General features: G+C 39.0%; 1 non-coding gene across 1 annotated transcript; it reads right to left on the bottom strand.

Annotated features, from left to right (window-relative positions):
* Nucleotides 1-10358: 10358 nt before the first annotated feature.
* On the bottom strand, nt 10359-10465 carry LOC147361530 (U6 spliceosomal RNA). The gene has a single exon (XR_015138509.1). It is a non-coding gene; the product is annotated as a U6 spliceosomal RNA (small nuclear RNA).
* Nucleotides 10466-23578: the final 13113 nt, after the last annotated feature.

Genomic DNA, 23578 nt, shown 5'->3' with positions numbered 1-23578 from the left:
TGCAAATAATAGTAAATTTAACCTCTAATTGAATAAGTCTCTTTGTTTTCAGAATCTGAGGACAGTAATCACCAGCATGGATTTTTCACTAGTGTCAAAATGCCTGCTGGATTTACGAGCAAGGCTTTTTGTCATCGTATTTCTAGGTGATTTCTTTCCTCAGGCCGATTTTTTAAGGATTGGAGGGAGGCATGGCCTTTATCAAAGTCACCTTGTTTTACAGAATCCAGCTCTACCAGCTTCTCTGAAGGTGTCAGGAGGAGGTCAGCTCCATAGATAATACCATAACATGGAATTCAAACGCAATTCACTTAGTTTTGTACTGATATCCTTTCTGAGGGCTCCTAAATTAAGAGCAGACTTTAAAGGAGACTTGCTTTTGAAAACATAAGAAACTTCACAAACGACCTTAGATATTTTAGGAGGGCGCATCGGGCATTAATTTCTATTATGAACTAACCGTATTTAGCAGACTGTCTTTTTGTAAACCTACTTCACTCCACTTTAACAAAAAAGTACAGGACAGCTTAATAAACGGGGGAGGTCACTGTGAAGCACTCCAGCTAAATCATCAGCTATTATTAAAGCACTGTCAGGTTTAAGGAACATATGGTGCAATCGAAGACATGATGTCTCTCTCTACCTTTCAAGTATTTTCTAGTCCTATATTTATGAAGCATGATAGTGTGCATAGCTGTTAAGTGAGATATGGACTCTGACTCCAAGTATTTATAGTCTTGTAAAAAGAAATTTGGCCTGCTTCTAAATAGCTATACAGCTGAGATAGCTAGGATAAATGCTTGAGGAAGATATTAAACTATATATCATGGGAGTGTGGGGAAGTTAAGAGCAGAGATGTTTTCACGTGGATGAAATCTCCAACTCATCACGTTCCAAACTGTACACCTAAATCCCCTTGTCTCGTGCACTTACTCACTGCTTTCTTCAAATGAAACGTCAAAGTCCTGACTATATGCCAGGTATTGGGCTGTGTTGATGACAGAACAATGCATAACATTCAATGCCTGCACTCAAGGGAATGTCCATCTACTTCCTCAAATCTCTCCTAGGACCTTGCATCCTATCTCATTAATGGTACCGTCTCCCCTTCCATCAAGCCAAGAACTTCAAAATCTCTCATTCCTTCTCCTTTATATTCAGTTGGACCAGAAACCCAGACAGTTCTTTCTCTTTGCTTTCTATTCACATTGTCTCATTCTGAGTTTAGCTATTTGTTAATAATTTATCATAACAAATTGCTGGCTCCCCACATGGGACCTCTCCAATGTCCTAGTCAACACCTTGTCGTGGTCACTGCCGTTCGGTCGCTCAGTCGTGTCCGACCCTTTGTGACCCCACGGACTGCAGCCCGCCAGGCTCCTCTGTCCACGGGATTCTCCAGCCAAGAATACTGGAGTGGGTTGCCATTTCCTTCTCCAGGGGATCTTCCCGACCCAGGGATCAAACCTGCGTCTTCTGCATTGGCAGATGGATTCTTTACCACTGAGCCACCTGGGAAACCCTGAATAATTACATATTACTAATATTTATATTTTACTAAATATTTACATATTACTGAATATTTGCATGTTACTAAAAAGTGGAAGGAAAGACAAACATCCATAATCCAGGTTGGACATGAGATAGTAAAGACACTGAAGCCTATGGTAATAAATTTTAGATGTGTGTGCATGCTCAGTTGTGTCCAACTCTGCAACCCCAAGGATGATAGCCCACAGGCTCCTCTGTCCATGGAATTTTGCAGGCAAGAATACTGGAATGGGTTGCCATTTCCTCCTCCAGGGAATCTTCCCAATCCACAGCTTGAACCAATGTCTCTTTCATCTCCTGCATCACAGGCAGATTCTTTACCACCGTGCCACCTGGGAAGACATACCTCTAGTTCATAAGGACTTTGGCCCAATTATTACAAGTGCTTTTTTACTGACTTCACGTTGAAAGTAGTGATACTTCAAGATGGATAAGAGAAAGGCATTAACACTAGAATTCTCACTTACATTATCAGAACTAGTCCTCCTCTCCGCATCTGCTATATGTTGCTAAAAGACCAGCTCTGGAGTATGAATTCTCACACTCCCACATTACTCCTTCCAGTGAAGTTATAGAAATGACAAGCAACCCATCAAAACATTTGGCAGCTTAATATCTGTGCCTCACGTTTCAGTGTCTCCTTTGATGTTGTAAGAAAAGCTGGTGGTTTTACATAAGAGAGCAAGATTGTGAGGTATGTGTTTCGACTTTAACTATATCTCAGTGTGATCATGTTACATGAATTTTTGGTTCTTTCTAAACTAGAAAGACTCCATTGTCACAAAGTCAAGTCTGAAATAAATGATTAAAAGAGGTACCCATATTGTGTTAGTAGCGAATTTAATCTGAATCTTAAATCTCTACCATAAAATTATTCTGTAATGAATTAGGAGTTTGGAGTAAAATATATAAAAGAAATTTTTGCTCTACCTGAAAGCATTTAGAATTTATCAGAACTATTATCTTCAGTTCCAAGCATGGTAGTTTAAGGAGAAAATGATTCAGTGGAAATACAACTCAGAGAAAATCACCAGGTTGGTGAAGAACATGAGACCACAGGCTATCAAGAACTGTTGAAGTAATTGGGGTGATTATCTTAGTAAAATTGAATATTCAGGAGGGAGTTGATGATTATATTCAAGTATCACTTGAAAAGGAGGGTTGTATTTGCCTAATAAGACACTAAGATTTAAAATATACCCAATGGGTAAAAGTTCCAGGTAGGGAGAGAAAAAAAAACAAGAAGTAATTTTTTTGATACCTCAGGAAAAGAAAGGGCTCCCTTGGAAGGTTGTGCAGTAATATAGTCCCTATCAGTAGAGAAGATTAAATACCACAGTGACCTAGTGGCTGGTTCTGTAAAATGGATTCTGATCCTAAATGAGTTGGTTATGACCATTGGGATCATTTGCAACTAAAGATTCTGTGATTTACTTATTGTAGGAAAACAGAGTTCTCATAAAAGTGATAAAGAGCTTCTGAATAACGTGTTCCAAGCATAAAAACTGGAACGAGTTATTACTTAAATATAAAATATTCCTTTTTACACTCTGAAAAAAGATAATTCCCACAGATTTTTCACTCATCTTCAAGGATCCTAGGGACATGTTAAATAGACAAACTGTTAGAAATAAAATCTTTTTCCCAGTTTTGTCAAATTTTTTTGTTATTAATTTAAACTTTTGGAAAAGACTCTGATGCTGGGAGGGATTGGGGGCAGGAGGAAACGGGGACGACAGAGGATGAGATGGCTGGATGGCATCACTGACTCGATGGACGTGAGTCTGAGTGAACTCCGGGAGTTGGTGATGGACAGGGAGGCCTGGCGTGCTGCGGTTCATGGGGTCGCAAAGAGTCGGACACGACTGAGCGACTGATCTGATCTGATCTGATAGCTGATTAACAATATTATGATAGTTTCAGGTGAACAGGAAAGGGACTCAGCCATAAATATGCACGCATCCATTCTCCCCCAAACTCCCCTGCCATCTTGCCAACTTTTTACTAAACTGAAAGAGTACTTGGCGATGAAGCTTCATCCAATGAGATTCTACAGAGCAAGTGAAAAAGCAAGCAGCAGTGTGGATAGTATTTAATTAAGGGGAAAAAATAGGAAACGGAGAGTATTCATGGTTGCACAACATTGTAAATGTAATTAATACCACTGACTTGTACACCTAAAAATGGCCGTGATGGCAGATTTTATGCTGTGTTTATGTTACCACAATAAAAATAAAGGTCGTGATTATACTGAGGATAAAGAAAGAAAAAAGAGTAGAGAGGAGGGAGGAAGGAGGGAGAGAGAGAGGGAGAAAAGAAAGAAAGAGAGAAAGAAAGCAAAGAAAGGGGGAGTGAGGAAGGAAAGAAAAAAAGGAGAAAAAATCTGAATATACACTAAACTACTAAGTAATGGGGTGTTATTAAGAATAAGTTTAACTTTTTGCTCTTCCATAATACTTGAAAATGTTTTCAATAATTCCATATTATTTTTTAAAGTTTCTTTAAAATGATTGTTAAACTAAAGCTGACAGAGAACCAACCTCTCTTTGCTGCTGCTGCTAAGTCACTTCAGTCGTGTCCGACTCTGTGCAACCCCATAGACGGCAGCCCACCAAGCTCCCCCATCCCTGGGATTCTCCAGGCAAGAACACTGGAGTGGGTTGCCATTTCCTTCTCCAACGCATGAAAGTGAAAAGTGAAAGTGAAGTCACTCAGTCATGTCCGACTCTTAGCGACCCCATGGACCGAAGGCTACCAGACTCCTCCTTTCATGGGATTTTCCAGGCAAGAGTACTGGAGTGGGGTGCCATCGCCTTCTCCTAACCTCTCTTTAGCACTCAATAAACATGAATTCACTCTTTGGAAAAGAACCTGATGCTGGGAAAGACTGAAGGCCAAAGGAGAAGAGGGCATCAGGGGATGAGATGGTTAGATAGCATCACGGACTCAGTGGACATGAACTTGAGCAAATTCCAGGAGATAGTGGAGGACAGGGAAGCCTGGTGTGCTGCAGTCCATGGGGTGGCAAAGAGTTGGACACAACTTAGCAACTGAACAACAACAAATATGAATGACTTTCATTATAGAAGTTCTCAAAATATATTTCTGCCTTAAATACAATTTATTTTGGATGGTACTCTGCATTAAATGTCTATTAGATTTAAATACAAACCAAAATAAATTAAAAAGATAAATACAAAACAAACGAATAAAAAGTGAGGAAAGGAAAGCACTGTTCCTTTCTTCATGAAGATCATGATCAAAGAGAAAGGATAAGAAATGCATACACAAAATAACTAAGGGGCATATTTACCAAGCAACATATTCACAGAGCAGGCTTTATTAGAGAATAGTTTAAAAAAAAAACTATGTACATAAATGATAAAGAATCTTAAATAAAGCCAGGGTTAAAATTAGGTGGAGTTGCACAGAAATATTTTATGGATGAAGTAGGGATGTTGTTAGTGCAGGTTTCAAAGAAGGAAGAAGATGAGGGAAAAAAAGTTAGATTAATTGTAATTGTATGACTCCTCCTCTCTAATTCTTAATTATTATACACTTTCATGGATTGTTGAAAAGCCTACTCTCTGCATCTCTGTTTCCAAGGACATTCGGCTTATATTTGCTAATTACCATTGTAATTTCATTTGGAGGAGAGTCTTATGTTATTCAGGCTTAGGGACCCAGGTGACAAATTTGTGGTTCTTCTTGGGTACACCATGTTTCAGATCATACTCTCAAAAAAGCTTTGCTCCTACTTGTATTTGAAACAATAAGAGAAGTCACAAAAGGTAACTTAGGTAACTTTTCCTCCACTTAATCTCACAGCCACGTGATGGTCCACTCCAGCTCCCCCATCTGTTAGGTAGAGACTGTTGTTGATGACCTGATGAGTAACTTCATGCATTAATAAGGGCTCTTGAACTTTTATTACACTTCTTTTGGCTTGTATGGTTTTTAGTGAAAAGTAATGCTTTGATTTTCTTACAGACAACCATTTCAAAGCTGAATTGCCCATTTGTATGACGTCCAAGACCTAAGCATTCTCTAAATTATGGGCTCTGTAGATTTCATGATCACTTTCATCAGAGACAGAGGGAAAAGGAAAGGAGTAGATTTCCCTGGTGGCTCAGACGGTAAAGAATCCAGGAGACCCGGGTTTGATCCCTGGGTCAGGAAGATCCCCTGGAGGAGGGAACAGCTACCCAGTCCAGTATTCTTGCCTGGAGAGTCCCATGGACAGAGGAGCCTGGCAAGCTACGTCCATGGGGTAGCAGAGAGTTGGACACAACTGAGTGACTAACACTTTCACCTTCATTAATATATTACCACTTTTAGCATCTGTGGTAAAGAATGGACTAGATGGCCAATTTGCTTAAGTGTTTTAAATCATTATTTGCCTTTCTTTGCAGAGGTGTGGTTGAAGCAACCCAGGATTCTAGACTTGACTCTTTAAAGAGCTTTGGGGAGTTATGATGTGTCTTGCACATTTTTAGACACTCACTCACACTCACACACACACATGCATGCACACACACACACCTTATTTTTAATCCTCCAAACCACCTTGTAAGAAGGTATTTTAGGCTCACTTTTTAAACCTAAAGAGATGTTCATAGAACTTAAACAATGAACTCATCATCAGACAGAAATTCATAGCATAACCAGATTTTGAACAGATTTCTTTTAACTCCCTGAACTTGCACCTCTGAGGTCTGGCATCCCTGTGGGTCTTATGAGCATTGGGCTGGTATCTCACACTCATGAGCATGGAGCCTGCCATTCCCTTCATGATGGGATCCCCTTCCCAGCAGTCTCTTCCAATATACTGATGTTGAATGCTTCTGCATTCTGTACTCAAATCCTCCACTCAGGAAAGCAGCTACTCAGTTGCTCTCCCCTCCACCCCCATGGAGAACATAATGCCTGGTGGGCTGGCCCCAGACTCACCAACATGAACATGGACACCCTCTCTCCTACCTGGGCCTCAGTGCCTTTGGTGTGCTTGCTCAGTGTTCCAGGGGATGTCATGGAACTGAAAGGTTTGCACACTTCCTTGGTAGCATTCACAAAAGAGTAGCATTGAGTTTGATGTTCTTAACTCATCTGAACCTGTCTCAGTGTGTTTATTATACAATTCAAAGAGTAGACAAGGTGACTTCCTTGATGAAAAACTTAGTCCTACTTCCTGGGCCTTCAAATCTAAGACAAAAGATTCAAATTCTCAACTCTCTCAAGTCACTTAGTCCTACAGCTCTCAGCTGCCTTTTTAGAAAGCCTCTAGGCATCCCTGGTGGCTCAGTGGTAAAGAATCCACCTGCCAATGCCGGAGACGCAAGACATGAGTTTGATCCCTGGTCAGGAAGATCCCCTGGAGAAAGAAATAGCAACCCACTCTAGAATTTTTGCCTGAGAAACCCCAGGGACAGAGGAATCTGAGGGGCTACAGTCCATGGGGTCGCAAGAATTGGACACAACTGAGCGACTAAACCACCACCACCATCCTTTATCCCTTGTAACTAATTCTTTGTGAAAATATGCTTCAGATTTCCAGGATCCTGTGGCTTTCAGGATTTACAGGAAAAACTGTTCTTCCTTCAACTAAGTCTGATTTTTACAACTCAAAAGTACTTACTTTTTAGGCTATGATTTTCCTAAGAACTCAACAAGCTGTACTTATTTTAAACCTCAAAGCAATTTCTTTGTGTTAGGGACTTTTTGAAAGAATGAATGCCTCCCTTTCAATGGGGGAGGGTCTTGAGATAATTAAGGAATGTGAAAGCAGTTTCAGAAAATAAAGATGTTGGTTGAACATTATAAAAAGTTTTAGCCTCAATAGTCTACATTTCCCATGTTCATTTTTAAAAGTCCATAGAATTTGTTAAGGATACTTTTAATTTTTTGTTTGGTTTGGTTTAAAGAGTCACAAAATTTTTAAGATTATTTAAAGTAATAGCTCTTTGATATCATCTTTAGCCCTTGAAACAGCATCTGAAGTAGACAAATAGGAATTTTTGGCTTAAAACCTGTGAAGACACAATGGACTATAGAATACCTCAAATTAGATCCTTTGAAGCTTTGAATTTTTTCATGCAATTTTCATTGTTCAGAAACTCTATGAAAAATGTAAGTTGCAAACTTTAATCCTTTAGATATAATTATACAGGCACACAAAATTTATTCTACAAAATGGCACTTATTTTATCCATATATTCGGAGGTATAACTATTGCAAGCCCATATTTCAGTTTTTTAAAATCTGTTAAAGTTTTTATGTTGCTCTAAAATTGATTGTAATGATGGTTGCACATACTGTGATTTAACTAAAAGCGATTACACTTTATACTTTACATGAGCAAGCCGTACAGTATATGAACTATGTATCAACAAGCTGTTTTAAAATCTATAATGCACCATTATATTACATATTGTTATTAAATTTTTTAAAATGTTTGTACTTCAGAAATTAATTTTTTATTCCACTATTGTTCAAACCATCATTCTTTCCTGAAAGATATATTTACAAATATATCTTACAAAACAAGTACAATACTTGTGTTGAGGACAAGGATTCATTCAACCATATTTATTAATGCACTGCTATATTTAAAATGGATAATCAACAAGGGCTTACTGTATAGCACAGGGAACCCTGCTCAATGTCATGTGGCAGCCTGGATCGGAGGGGAGTTTGGCAGAGAATGGATACATGCATATGTATGGCTGAGTCCCTTAGCTGTTCACCTGAAACTGTCACAATATTGTTAATCAGCTAGACCCCGATACAAAATACAAAGTTTAAAAAAAAATTGCTGTCAAACATCTTTCCAGGAGCTAAAATTACAGTTGTGAATAAAACAGATAAAAATTCTTAACCACATGGAATTTGCAAAGTAGTGAAGGATAACAGTGAGCAAGTATTAGTAAATAAGTAGGTAAGTTTCATGGCAGAAAACATCTGCAGCCATTAGACATTGGCAACTAGGTTCCTGCTCTGGGCTTCGAAGTTTAGAAGCACCTGTTCTGATCCTTCACCGGCCATGCACCTCCTGTCTGAACAAGCCAACCACAGGGTCAAGGGTATGTGTTCATCCAGCCCTGAGGCTGGGGTGTCCACAGGCCAGTAGCCTAATATTACTGCACAAGGAAGCTGAAGGTAGGAAGAAAGATATGGAAGGCTGAGGTTTCCCCTTTGCTCTCCAGCCCTAAGTCCTAAACACATAAGAATATGCCCTGTGGGGCTTCCCTGGTGGCTCAGGAGTGAGGAATCCACTTGCCAATGCAGGAAACACAAGTTTGATCCTTGACCTAAGAAGATTCCACATGCCACCAAGCAACTACACCCATTAGCCATAACTACTGAGTCTGTGCTCTAGAGCCCAGGAGCTGAAACTATTGAACCCACAGAGCTGCGCCTACTGAAGCCCACGCGCCCTAGAGCCTGTGCTCCGCAACAAGAGAAGCCATTGCAATGAGAGGCCAGCGCACCGTGACCAAGAGTAGTCCCTGCTCACCGCAACTAGATAAAAGCCTGTGCAGCAACAAAGACCCAGCACAACCAAGAGTAAATAAATTTAAATTTATAAAACTTTTAAAGTAAAGAATGTGTACCTTTGATTGATTATTACGGGCTGGACTACTTCACGTCTCTGTAGGGGTATAAATTAACTTGTATAAAAATGATATTAATGAGTATAACTACCATTCATCATGATGTAAATAAATTTTGTCTGGTAGAGTTTCAATCGATTTCTACTCTGTAAAAAAAAATTAAAAGATCATCTCAAACATTTTACTGCTTTACAGAATACTTACCAGCTTTGTATCTATTAGCAACTTCATTTCAGCATTCCTGACTATACACGTGTGTATATGTATATGTATGGGCGTGTTAAGTCATGTCCAACTCTGCGAACCCCTGGACTGTAGACCACCAGCTCCTCTGTCCATGGGGTTTTCTAGGCAAGAATACCTGAGTGGGTTGCCATTTCCTTCTCCAGGGGATCTTCCCCACCCAGGGATTGAACCCACATCTCCTGTATTGGCAGGCAGATTCTTTACCACTGAGCCGCCAGGGAAGCACTGTGACATATATGTACACATACACATTTATACATATGTCAGGAGTCTCCTTTGAACTTGTACTAACATCTTATAGGTTCTTCCCTCATTAATTCATTAATGAGTTAAATGACATTTTTAAAAATATTCATTTTTCCTTACAGGATTTTACCTTGTGAAAATTACACTTCAGAAAGAGTTTAAAGTTTATTTATTTTTTTAATATAAATTTATTTATTTTAATTGGAGGCTAATTACTTTACAATATTGTATTGGTTTTGCCATACATTGACATGAATCCGCCATGGGTGTACATGTGTTCCCTATCCTGAACCCCCCTCCCACCTCCCTCCCCATCCCATCCCTCTGGGTCATCCCAGTGCACCAGGCCCAAGCATCCTGTATCATGCATCGAACCTGGACTAGCGATTCATTTCGCATATGATAATATACATGTTTCAATGCCATTCTCCCAAATCATCCCACCCTCGCCCTCTCCCACAGAGTCCAAAAGACTGTTCTATACATCTGTGTCTCTTTTGCTGTCTTGCATACAGGGTTATTCTTACCATCTTTCTAAATTCCATATATATATGCATTAGTATACTATACTGGTGTTTTTCTTTCTGGCTTACTTCACTCTGTATAATAGGCTCCAGTTTCATCCACCTCATTAGAACTGATTCAAATGTATTCTTTTTAATGGCTGAGCAATATTCCATTGTGTATATGTACCACAGCTTTCTTAAAAACACGGAATGCTTCACAAATTTGCGTATCATCCTTGCGCAGGGGCCATGCTAATCTTCTCTGCATCATTCCAGTTTTAGTATATGTGCTGCCAAAGTGAGCACAGAGTTTAAAGTTTAAAATAGGATCATCAGAGAAGGTCTCACTGGTAAAGTAATATTTGGGCAAAGGCTGAAGGATATTAGAGAGCAGCAATTTGGTTCTCTGAGGTAAGAATGTTTCAAGCAGAGAGAAAAACAGATTCAAAGGTCTAAGAGAGAAGACATAAATAATGAGAAAAAGAAATTGATTCATTTCCATCTTTTAGAACCTAGGTACAACTGAGGTTTTTGAGAACAGACACGAAACAACAAACATCGTATGGATATGGGTGACAGACATCTGGAGTCTACGTAATTCAAAACACACATTTCTGAGGGGACATAGCAAATGAAGTAATTGATTCTGCTTGGATGAAGAGACAGAAGGCTTCCCTATTGAGATAACAATGAACATTTGGGAAAATTGGCAGACAACCAGCAATTTCATCATGCTGCTATGTGTCTGTCATTTTGAATTGACTTTGTCTAGTCATTTTGAATTAAAGTGACATTCAGAATAAATTTATTTTTTTAACAGTTTTACTAGATCATGAAGACGTGAAATTTAAGAAATTAGTCTGAACACAGATCACCTATTTGAATAATGCTGTCTACTAGCAAGCAGAAATTCTGTAGTTATATTTCTAATAGAGTTTTGTCCTTAATTTCATACTAAAATAATCTTGAAATATGGTTGTTGAGAATATTCAGAATTAAGATGCATTAACTGGTCCCCAAATCATTGAGATCTGAGTGGTCAGTTAAATCATTTCACTGTATTGCATTTTAGAATGTATATAGAGAGTTTTTATATATATATAATATATATATATATATCATATAACTGTAAGAAATTAGAAAAGAAGTCATATTCTACTAATCAAAACTTAAAATCTATAATAATTGAGAGATTAGTGTCTCACTTTACATTTTGCCCCAGAAATGAATAAGGCTCAGAGATAATAAACTTGATTTATGGATACAAAACAGGTAATTTGTATTTCCTATTATTAACAAAATATTCTCTGAGCCTCTTTCAGAATGTCAAAACACACATGAAAAGAAAATAAGTTTCATCAGCAAATAAGTCATTCACATATTTTTAAAAGCTGACAGAAGAAGCAGGTTGTCTGACCAGTTTTTATTCTATTCATGCTCTTCTTTGTGAGAGACACCACTCTGAAATTTTAAAACATTAGGCCAAAGGATGAAGGTACACAGTGTTTTGAAATATTTGTCTGCATTCCCCAGACTTTCCTTAAAATGCGTAATCATTTGGGGCAGTATAAATAAATGAATAGTTCTATGGAGATGCATTTATGTCTGTGGTCACAAGCAGAGTCAGAGAGGCCCTGCTACCGCTTTTCTACTCAGCTCTTCTTGTCAGCCTACAAAAGAAATAGACCCTTGCCCTCCTTCCCAGAAACAACACAGCAAAGCGTGCACAAGACAGCAAGGTGTACAAAGAATCCTCTGAAACAGTGCTTAAAAACTTTCACCACAAATACAATGAGAATCTACATCCTGACCCCACCTGAGCTAGACGGACAGAAGTTCCGGTCTCCAGGAAGTGTCAGGATCTAGTAAGCAAGAATGATGAAGCAAATGATCAGAACATTGTTGATTTCACTCATGACTACCTTTGATGGCTGTGGTCATGAGTGCAGAGCAGCATTAATGCCGCTTAGCACGAGAGGCGGCTGGAAGAACACCTGTAGGAAGAGACTGCCAAAGGCTGCTCTCAAGAAGTAAGAGGAATAGCAGAGAAGAAAAAGGGGAGAGGAGCTTAGCAGCAGGAAAAGGAAGCTCTTGTTTGTTTAGATCTCTGAAAATCCGGGAAGAAGCTACACAAAATTTGGAAGTTTGAGATGCAGACAAGAAATCTACAAGCAAATGTGGTATTAACATGGTTTGTAGATGTCTGGCTGGTGAATTGAAGTTGATTTCAGGAAACCTCAGCAGTTTTAAGACAGCTGGAATGCAAGAAACTCCTTCACCTAAAGGGATTCATAAAAATATGTATCTTTGGGCAAAAGGTCAAAAATGAGGAGAAAAGCTACTGAGTTAACACTGTTTCCTGATTTACGATGATTAAACTTGTCAGCTAGTTCTGTTGAAGTCCAATTTGGAGGGCAAACCACTGTCCATGTCAGTGTCACAGATATTCTACATAAAGCAGGAGATCCATAACATTCTTAATCTAAGTCACGTGAGGCATCAAAAGAAAAAGGCTCTGTGTGTTTTTGTGTGTGTGTAGTTGGATTATACACAGGCATTAATAGAAAATTATTTTCATTAGTGTTGTATTTTGAACATTATCACATTCTGACTAAAGACTTTCTTGCTGTCATCTCCAGAAGGTGCTGTAAAGATTAAGAATTAAGCAATTTGTGGCTATACTGACTCTAATGATAAATTCATTTTTATAGATCTTCAAAGATTATGAAATTAAGGTACGAACTTTGAATCTTTCAAAATTTATGTGCTGTTGTTTTTTAAAAATTCTTATTGGAGTATAGTTGCTTTACAGTTTTGTAAAGTGAGTCAGCTATACAGCAAAGTGAATCAGCTATACGTGTAGATATATCCCCTCTTTTCTGGATTTCCAAAGAGAACTGAGTAGAGTTTCCTGTGTTACACAGTAGGTTCTCATGGGTTGTCTATTTATACAAAGTGTCAATAGTGTATATCTGTCAATCCCAATCTCCCAATTCATCCCAGCCTCCCTTTCCCCCTTGATATCCATACATTTGTTCTCTATAGCTGTGTCTCTATTTCTGCTTTGTAAATAAGATATCTGTATCAACTGTTTCAGATCCCGCATGTGATATTTGTTTTTCTCTTTCTGACTTACTTCTGTATGACAGTCTTTAGGTCCATCCTCATCTCCACAAATGACCCAATTTCATTCCTTTTTATGGCTGAGTAATATTCCATGGTATATGTGTACCTGTGTGCCCCTATCTTATTCAAACCATTTTGTAGTAGCAACTCAATCTCCAGTGGCTAGTACAAACCACTGCAGCCAATCAAGTAATCTAGTTTGTCAAATGTTTGGTTCATATTATGAAAAACACAAAGTAGACATGTGGAAATCTCAGCCTTTCATTTTATGAAACCATTTCTGTATCTCCCAGTGGAAACACTCCTTCTTGGAAACTTAGAAGACTTAAATCATAAAAGTCCAAAGTTGCAATGAAGGGAAGCAAACATTTGCTAATAGACCACCAGAAGGAACTGTGAGAGGAGCCATAGAGATAGTTAAACATTCTAATGTTAAACATTTATAGTGATTAATGTTTTATTGACATTATAAGATTATAACTGCTATGCTCTTATCAAACAAGTAATTATTTAATCAATAATTTTTTGGCAAAATAAGAGCATTTTTCCCATATAAAAATTAAATATTAAAAGAGTATGTGATGCAGTTAAAACTAAGGTAATCAATAAGCAACTTCCTCAATGCCACAACCTCAAATCCTTTCAGGAATGAAGCAAGTGGGTAAAAAATTTCATAAAACTAAACATAAGATATATACATGATGCTATACATTTTACTGTAGGATTTGAGCCATAGGACAAGTATAAAACATGGATTATAAGCTTTCCATATAATAAAAAATTCACTTCATATATACAGATGCTCAGAAAATATAATTTAACTGGGAAATAGATGGAAAATAAAAATGCTTTTTGAGACTTCATAATTGCATAAAAGTTTTTAATGCACTTTTATGGTTCGGAAAAATTGGGCCAGAAATGAAAAATAACTAGCAACATGTATAATTAACTCCTTTATCAAAATGTTTTCAGGCAGCTAATTCTTCAGGAAATGTGGCATGGTCCACTGCCAGTTAGAATGAATTAATGCTTTATTTTCCCTAGGTAGTATCTCACACCTGTTTCTAATATTTGTTCCTTTGAAATAATTCCATGCACTTGGTTCACTGATTTCTCCTTTTCAAGTCTGCCTAGTCTAAAAGAGTTGAGCATGACTACTAAACCCAGGTGGTCTAGAAATCTTTATCACTGCAAGAATTGCGGTTAACCCTACTGGGTGGCGGTGGATATGATGCTTAACAAAACATGCCACTTTCTTTAAAGAAATCACATAGACCACACGGTCCTACTTCTCCACTGATGCAGTTGCCTGATGAGATGGGTTAATGGATTTGACTTCTTCAAATAAGTGATAAAACAACTTCCAACATAAAAAACATGAATCGTTATGCTCCAAGGAAAGCAGTGGTGATAAATTTCTTTTTGTGGTTTTGAAATCCAGCTAAAGATAACCTGAATAAAAGCCCTGGACATGTGAATCAGTTTATCCCTGTAATGTGTTGGAGCTTTGTTTCCATTTGTATAGTGAACTATTGCCATTCAATCGAAAGCCATGGATACACAAATATATGATCTTAGATTCTCTGAGCATGTATGAAAAAAAATATTTATTGTTTATTCTGAAAGAATTCCTGACCTTACAAAGGCCACAGTTTGGTGACAAAAGCAGCTAAAACCACCAAAGAAATATAGTAAATGTCAGAGTTTACTACCAAAGGTCAAAGAAGGAAGATGTAAATGAGAACTTTAGGAGAAAAACCGCAAATCTGACATGATGTTCCAGGGGATTTAACCTAAGCTGGACCTTGGGGCCAGCAGGAACTAATCAAGAGCAGAGTTGGAGAGAGTTTTCCCTGATGAAGTAACAGCTAGAAGGTCAAAAACAGTCACCGTTCTGAGAGAATGTCAGGAAGTTTTATGGGACTGACACGTGGACAACTGGTGGAGGTGACAGACAACATTAGGTGGGTAGGCAGGCATTTGATGATGAGGTCATGATATCTGTACTTGCTTACTTGAGTTTTATCTAAAAGCCTGAGTAGCCAGTGGGGGATTTTAGGCTATAATGTGACATGATTACCTGCATTTTTAAAAGAATCTCTGGCAACCTGCTTTGATTGGCAGAAAATCACGTTATATATAGGAGAGATATGGGATAAGAACCATAAATAGTGGCGATGAAAAGATCCCTGGGTGGAGAAGATCCCCTGCAGGAGGGCACAGCAACCCACTCCAGAGTTCTTGCCTGGAAAATCCCGTGGACAGAGGAGCCTGGTGGGCTATGGCCCTTAAGGTCATAAAGAGTCAGACACAACTGAAGTGGTTTGGCACACAGAGAGATGGTAAGAAGGCCGATAGTTTCCAGGGACTGAGGGAGGGGAGAGCTGAATAAGCAAAGCACAGAGGACTTTAAAGCAGTGAAATCGCTCTGTATGAATCTGCAATGGTGGATACATGTCATTATGCGCACATGCTCAGCCACTTCAGTCATGTCTGATTCTTTGCAACCCCGTGGACTGTAGCCCGCCAGGCTCCTCTGTCCATGGGATTCTCTAGAGAAGGATATTGGAGTGGGTTGCCATACCTTCCTCCAAAGGATCTTCTCCACCCAGGGACTGAACCCGCAACTCCTGTGTCTCAGACATTGCAGGCAGATCCTTTACCCTCTGAGCCACCTGGCAAGTCCACCTGTCATTATGCATTTGTCCAAATCCATAGAATGTATGCCATCAAGAGTGAGTCCTAATGTAAACTGTGGATTTGGGTGATTAGTGTGTATCCGTGGAGGTTCATCAGTGGTGACAAACAGCACTCTGGTGACCATGTTGATGATGGAGGAGGCTGTGCTTGTGTGGGAAATCTCTGTACCTGCTGTTCAATTTTTTGTGAACCTAAAACTATTCTAAGACATAAAATCTATTAATAAAAAGTAAAATGTTCCTGTTGTCTTTTTCTTCTAACAGTGGATTAGAGTAGATGGTGGAGTGCTAAACAATCACCCACGTTCCTTCCTTAAAGAAGAAACACTGAGGATACCCGCTGCTTCGTGCATTGTTCATCTTCACGGTGTGGAACAAGCTCTGATGGGGTGTAAGGAATACTGTGCTCTATGTCACAAAAATATTTGAAGATATTTCCAGGTAATTCAGGAAAGTGGAGAAATGCTTGACGCATTTCAAAAAATTCTTGTGTATTAACACATGTGTGAGATCTAGAAAAATGCTATAGACGATCTTATTTGCAAAGCAGAAACAGAGACATAGATGTAGAGAATAAACTTATGGATACCAAGGGGAAAGGGGGATGTGGGATGAACTGGGAGACTGGGATTAACATACATGCACTATAGATTCTATGGATAAAACAGACAACTAATGTGAACTAATAGATAACTAATGCTAACTACTGTATAGCACCAGAAACGCAGCTCAATGCTCTGTGATAACCTAAACGGGAAGGAAATCTGAAAAAGAGGGTATATATGTATATGTGTAGCTGATTCACTTTGCTGTACAGCAGAAATTAACACAATATTGTAAAGCAACTATACACTAATAAAAATTACTTTTTAAAAAAAAGATTCTAAGACAACCTTGTGCTCTGCAACCTTTAAAAAGGTAAAGTTCATTTAAAAAATTATAAAAATCACAAGAAAATAGAAGTTCCCCCTCCCTTTCCCTCACACAGAGATAGCATCAGGTGGTTAAACATTCCAAAAATGTTCAAGTGCTTGAGGCTTTGGTCTCATAAAAGCCTAGTTAGTCAGCCTTCCAAGTAAAACAGATTTCAGAGATCAACAGTGTCCGCATTTCACCCCCTTTTTCCTCTTTATAGAAGAGGAAGCTGATCACAGTGTATTGCCTAAAACCACCTAAAATAATGGCAGAATTACAACTAGAAACCCCAACCATTTGCTCTTTCTGCCTATTTATGACTTCCTTTAGTAAATTATTTAAAAAACTTTTTTCTGTGTTATCTTTCCTCCAAGTCTCATCTCAAATATTTACCGTATAAAGTGTTATCCAAAAGTGATCATACTTTACAGAAGCATTATCCAAAACATCACTTATAAGGCTATAACATTATGCAACCTTTAACTTTTGAACATATTATTTCAACGTGTCAATGGGTTTTATACTAGTATTTCCATCAGATTGAGTGTGCCACATGCATTCTATAGAAAAGACGAAAAAAGTGAAAGTGAAGTCGTGTCTGACTCTTTGCGACCCCGTGGGCTGTAGCCTACCAGGCTTCTCAGTCCATGGGATTTTCCAAGCAAGAGTACTGGAGTGGCTTGCCATTTCCTTCTCCAGGGGATCTTCCTGACCCAGGGATCGAACCGAGGTCTCCCACATTGTAGACAGATGTTTTACCCTCTGAGCCACCAGGGAAGCCCAGAAAAAAGGAAATCATCACCCAAAGGTTATATCCAGAGAGTTCTCAGCAAAAATAGAAAGAACAGATTTGGTAAGTTTTATTAAACATGATTTGGCTAGAAACCATATGATTATTTAGATAATAAAATGAGCATATGTTGTAGAAATACAGGTTAAGCTGCGATTTCAACAAGTCGGCCGTTTCTAATTTGTGGGCTCTGATGTGAAATCCCAGTATTTTTAAAGGTGAAGTCCTGGTAACAACTGGGATTGAAGTATTTGGTGGATGGTAAGAATAGGTGAAGCTTGAATTTAAATTCACTGAGTCTTTGGACAGATCATACTTGCAATTATTCATTGATGAGGAAGGAACAAAAAACACCGGAGGACTTTTTAAAAAGAGGTAACTGTGCTTGTGAGTTTAGTTTGTGGGAACAGGGGGTGAGAGAGAAAGCCCCATGGTACAGTAAATCCTCCCCATTGAGAAGCGCTACCCAGTGAATAAAAGGTCTTGAATTAAATTGTCAATTCCTCTTGCTTTGGGAAAAAGAAAAAAAAAAAGGTGTGGAAAGAGATAGCAAAGTCTCTCTCTCTCAGGGGTCAAAGGGCTGCTGTCTGAATGGTAAATGAACTGCCGTCTGAATCTTTCTCACATCTCCAATAAATTCTTTTTCATCTCTGACCAGAAAAAGAAAGAAAGAAATTGTTTTTTTGACCCTATGTATTGGTTTTATGAAGAAGGCAATGGCATCCCACTCCAGCACTCTTGCCCGGAAAATCCCATGGATGGAGGAGCCTGGAAGGCTGCAGTCCATGGGGTCGCTGAGGGTCAGACACGACTGAGCGACTTCACTTTCACTTTTCACTTTCATGCATTGGAGAAGGAAACGGCAACCCACTCCAGTGTTCTTGCCTGGAGAATCCCAGGGACGGGGAGCCTGGTGGGCTGCCGTCTATGGGGTTGCAGAGTCGGACGCGACTGAAGTAACTTAGCACATTGGTTTTACATAAACATTCCAAATGAACAACTTCTTGAGATATTTATAAAGTACTCTCAAAACAGCTTGAAATCTTTTTCTGGTTTTCTTTTGTGACAATTCTATAATGGGAACTCCTAATACTGAAATTGTCAGAAGGTATTTACATAAATTAAGATTAGACAGTTTTTCTCATTGGACTTGATGCTTTTGATTCTCATTCAACATGAATTGTGAAGATGCAAAGATAATATAACAACAAAATATTTCTAGAACCAAACCCTTGAAGTAACCTAGCCAATACAAATGAAATCGCTCATAATTCAATGTCAGTTCATGTAAAACAAATTATCCTTAATGTCAAAAATACCTCAGCATCTTAAAAGTTTATTCACCATTTCATCAAGTTTTGCTTTATCAGCACTTATTTTTCACTTCTTTATAAGTTCATTTTTTTTTAATAGTACAAGTTTTTATCAAGTTGAGAAAGTTCTCTGTTTATGGTTTGTTGAGTATTTTTTTTTTTCACCCATGAATAGCAGTTAAGTTCAGTTCAGTCGCTCAGTTGTGTCCGACTCTTTGTGACCCCATGGACTGCAGCACACCAGGCTTCCCTGTCACCAGGGAACCAACTCCCGGAGCTTGATCAAACCCATGTCCATCGAGTCGGCGATGCCTCCAACCATCTCATCCTCTGTTGTCCCCTTCTCCTGCCCTCAATCTTCAGCATCAGAGTCTTTCAAATGAGTCAGTTCTTCCCATCAGGTGGCCAAAGTATTGGAGCTTCAGCATTAGTCCTTCCAATGAACATTCAGGACTGATCTCCTTTAGGATGGACTGGTTAGATCTCCTTGCAATCCAAGGGACTCTCAAGAGTCTTGTCCAACGCCACAGTTCAAAAGCATCAATTCTTCAGCACTCATTTTTCTTTATGGTCCAATTCTCACATCCATACATGACCACTGGAAAAACCATAGCTTTGACTAGATGGACCTTTGTCAGCAAAGTAATGTCTCTGCTTTTTAATACGCTGTCTAGGTTGGTCATAGCTTTTCTTCCAAGGAGCAAGTATCTTTTAATTTCATGGCTGCAGTCACCATCTGCAGTGATTCTGGAGCCCAAGAAAATTGTTTGTCACTGTTTCCATTATTTCCCCATCTATTTGCCATGAAGTGAATAGGGGTTGGATTTTGTGAAATGCTTTTTCTGTATCTATTGATACTATCACATCATTTTCCCTTTTTTTAAAGCTTTATTGGGGTTAAATTGATATACAAAGGATTGTACCCACATAATGTATACATCTTGATAAGTTTGGACATAAATACACCTGTGTTACCATCACCACAACCAAAGTACTAAACATATTCATAAATCACATGGCTTTATTTACTCTATATAATTGATTAATCTAACTAATCTTTCATTCCTACAATGAATCCCACCTCCTTGTGGTGTATGATTCTTTTACACATTGTTGAGTTTCATTTGTTAACATTTGTTGATGATTTTTGCAGGTGTGTTCATTAAACATAATTGTTCCGTAGTGTTTCTTTCATGTAATGTCTTTATATAATTTTAGAGTAATGTCAGTCTCATAGTAAGAGCTTCTATTTTCTGGAACAGGTTATAGAGAATTGGTATAATTTCTTCCTCAAATGTTTGGTAGAATCCCATAGTGGTACTATCTGAACCTGGTGATTTCTTACTTGGAAGATTTTTTTTATACACTTTCTTTAATAGTATAGTCCTATTCAGATGATCTATTTCTCCTTCTGTGAAATTCAGTAGTTTATGTCATTCAAGGAATCAGTGAATTTCACCTTTGTTGTCAAATTGATGGGACTTCCCAGGTGACGCTAATGGTAAAGAATCTGCCTACCAATACAGGAGACATAAGAAATCTGGGTTTGATACCTGGGTCAGGAAGATCCCCTGGAGAAGGGCATGGCAATCTACTCCAGTATTATTGCCTGGAGAATCCAATGGACAGAGGAGTCAAATTGGTGGACATGGAGTTTTTCACAAGGGAACAGGGTCTGATTACTCCCTGGAGTGAAAATCTGATTCAGTCATTTGGGGTAGAATGCTTTGCTTTGCTTTTTTGTTTCTTTAACCCACAAGTTGATTCTGATGGATTTCTAGGTTTAAGAACCACTAATGCACAAGAATGGTCAACAAGTTTAATTAATTGCCAAAGATGAATTATTTGACCATATATCTTCTCAGAAGGGTATACTCTGCTGAAGCAGATAATCTTCCTGGTATGCAGGAGTGTGCAGTGTGCAGGCAAATAACTATATACAGCTATTTCCACCTGTAGAGTCTCATAAGCTCAAGGTCCCTTCCAAGGTGCTTGGAGTATTCTCAGTTAAAGCTTTGCATTCAAAAATGCATTATGTGTAGGGTATTTTATTACAGGAAGGGAAAGGCTGGAATAATCCACAGGATAACGAATTCATTTTGGAGATATCAGTATGAACTCACAGTTTAGCTTAATATAAATAGGTATGATTAAGTACAGAAATATTTATAGAAATAGAAAATGTATAGAAAATTAGAGATTTGTTTTAAATTAATTTATGTTGATGTACATTTGATGTAGGGCTTCCCAGATGGCACTAGTGATAAAGAAACTGCCTGCCAATACAGGAGACAAAAAGAGACGCTGATTTGATCCCTGGGTCAGGAAGATTCCCTGGAGGAAGGCATGGCAACCCACTCCAGTATTCTTGCCTGGAGAATCCCATGGACAGAGGAGCCTGGCGGACTATGCTATGCTATGCTAAGTCACTTCAGTCGTGTCTGGCTCTGTGTGACTCCATAGACGGCAGCCCACCAGGCTTCCCCGTCCCTGGGATTCTCCAGGCAAGAACACTGGAGTGGGTTGCCATTTCCTTCTCCAATGCATCAAAGTGAAAAGAGAAAGTGAAGTCACTCAGTCTTGTACGACTCTTAGCGACCCCATGGACTGCAGCCTACCAGGCTCCTCCGTCCATGGGATTTTCCAGGACTACAGGGTCACAAAGAGTCAGACACGACTGAAGCGACTTAGCACTCACAAATATTTGATGTGGCCTCGAATCTGCAGGCTCTTTGTGATAAGCACTGATGCTTGTAAGTGTGCTGGTTAATATATATTACGAGACTCCATCTTACTTAGGTGCCTGTTTGGGAATGTTGACTTTTGGTTTACAGCCACAGAGGCATTCCTGATGGTCACGGAAAGGGCTGGACACAGGAAAGGCAGATGTAATCTTGTCTTGATCTGGACCAGGGGCATAATGATTCTGACTGAATGCATGCCTCAGCAGTTTAAAAACTCCTGTGGTGGTGGTGGTGCTTTAATTGCTAAATTGTGTCCAACTCTTGTGACCTCATGGACTGTAGCCCACCAGGCTCCTCTGTCCATGGGATTCCCCAGGCAAGAATACTGAAGTGGGACTGAATGCGTGCCTCAGGCAGTTTGAAAACTCTTATCACACTTTATCTGGATTTCCTTACTCTTTTACTAAGGGCATGCTTCTTAAGGGAACTTCTCTTGCTCACTCGCTCTTTCTCTCTCCTCTTCTTCTTCCCCACCCCTTCCCATTTCCTATTTGTATTTCAATGAATGACTGGGCTTCTCACACAGTGTTTGAAACTACAATCTTTATAGAGTGAAATTAACACATTTAGGGGTGGTAATTGAGCTTTTTTTCAGTTGTTAACTCTCAACATATTTATTGTTTTATAAGATTCACAAAGAATAATCTTTTTCTACATTCATGTGGTATTCACTCACTGCTGCTGCTGCTGCTAAGTCACTTCAGTCATGTCCGACTCTGTGCAACCCCATAGACGGCAGCCCACCAGGCTCCCCCGTCCCTGGGATTCTCCAGGCAAGAACAATGGAGTGGGTTGCCATTTCTTTCTCCAATGCATGAAAGTAGAAAAATAAAGTGAAGTCGCTCAGTCGTGTCTGACTCCTAGCGACCCCATGGACTGCAGCCCACCAGGCCCCTCCGTCCATGGGATTTTCCAAGCAAGAGTACTGGAGTGGGGTGCCATAACCTTCTCCGATTCACTCACTACTTTACTTGAAAGAATGAGCTGCAATTCACTACTATCACCATATACAGTCATAGCTTCAATTTCGTGTAAATAACTTCACTGCTATTTATTTTCATGGTTTTCCATGTTGGATAGGACTGTGAGAAGAAACTATTTTTTAAGCTGCTGTAGACAGAGTCTCTAATCCATTCACACCTGATACATGACATAGGAAGCAGCCTGCTCCCAAACACACTCAGCTATTTCATACTTGGACGCATCTTTCACAGCATCTGCTTTAGCTCTCTGACCAGCTGCGGCTTACATCCACTGTCAAACAACAGAGAAAAAAATGTTTGCTGTGTCTTAGCATGTGCCACTGGGGCACAACCTACTTAACATTCATTCATTTATTAATAAATTCAATGGACATTCATCAGATATCTAATATATACAAGACATGATCGTAAGTGCTGCTGACTTAAATGCAGAAAACAGAAATGGCATTTTGATCTCCTCTGTCCAAACATAGACAGTTCATTCTATTTTATGTTCACGTGTTAACTAAGTAACATGGAAAAAGAACATCTTGTATACACATTATTCTAATAGCTACCACTTGCTTTTGCTTTCTCATTGAGCTTTCTCTTTACTTGTTTGAATAATAGTTATCCTACATATTAGAAACAATGGGACTGGAATTTCTGACACATGTGGGCATCCAGAAGTAGTTATTTTCCTTCCTTTTATTTTTGGCCACATTTTGGCTTTTAGGATCTTACTTTCCCAACTGGAGTGGAACCATGCCCACTGCAGCAGAAGTGTGACGTCCTAACCACTGGACCACCAGGGAAGCCCCCAGAAATAAATATAAATAAATATGGCTTGTTATTGTCCACCGAATGTCA

This window comes from Bos grunniens, chromosome 12, assembly GCF_055505025.1.
Source record: "Bos grunniens cultivar Pamir isolate PY7600 chromosome 12, Bosgru_T2T1.0, whole genome shotgun sequence".
NCBI classification, from domain to species: domain Eukaryota; kingdom Metazoa; phylum Chordata; class Mammalia; order Artiodactyla; family Bovidae; genus Bos; species Bos grunniens.
Note: the sequence above shows the minus strand (reverse complement) of the source record. Positions and strands in the feature narration are given on the sequence as shown.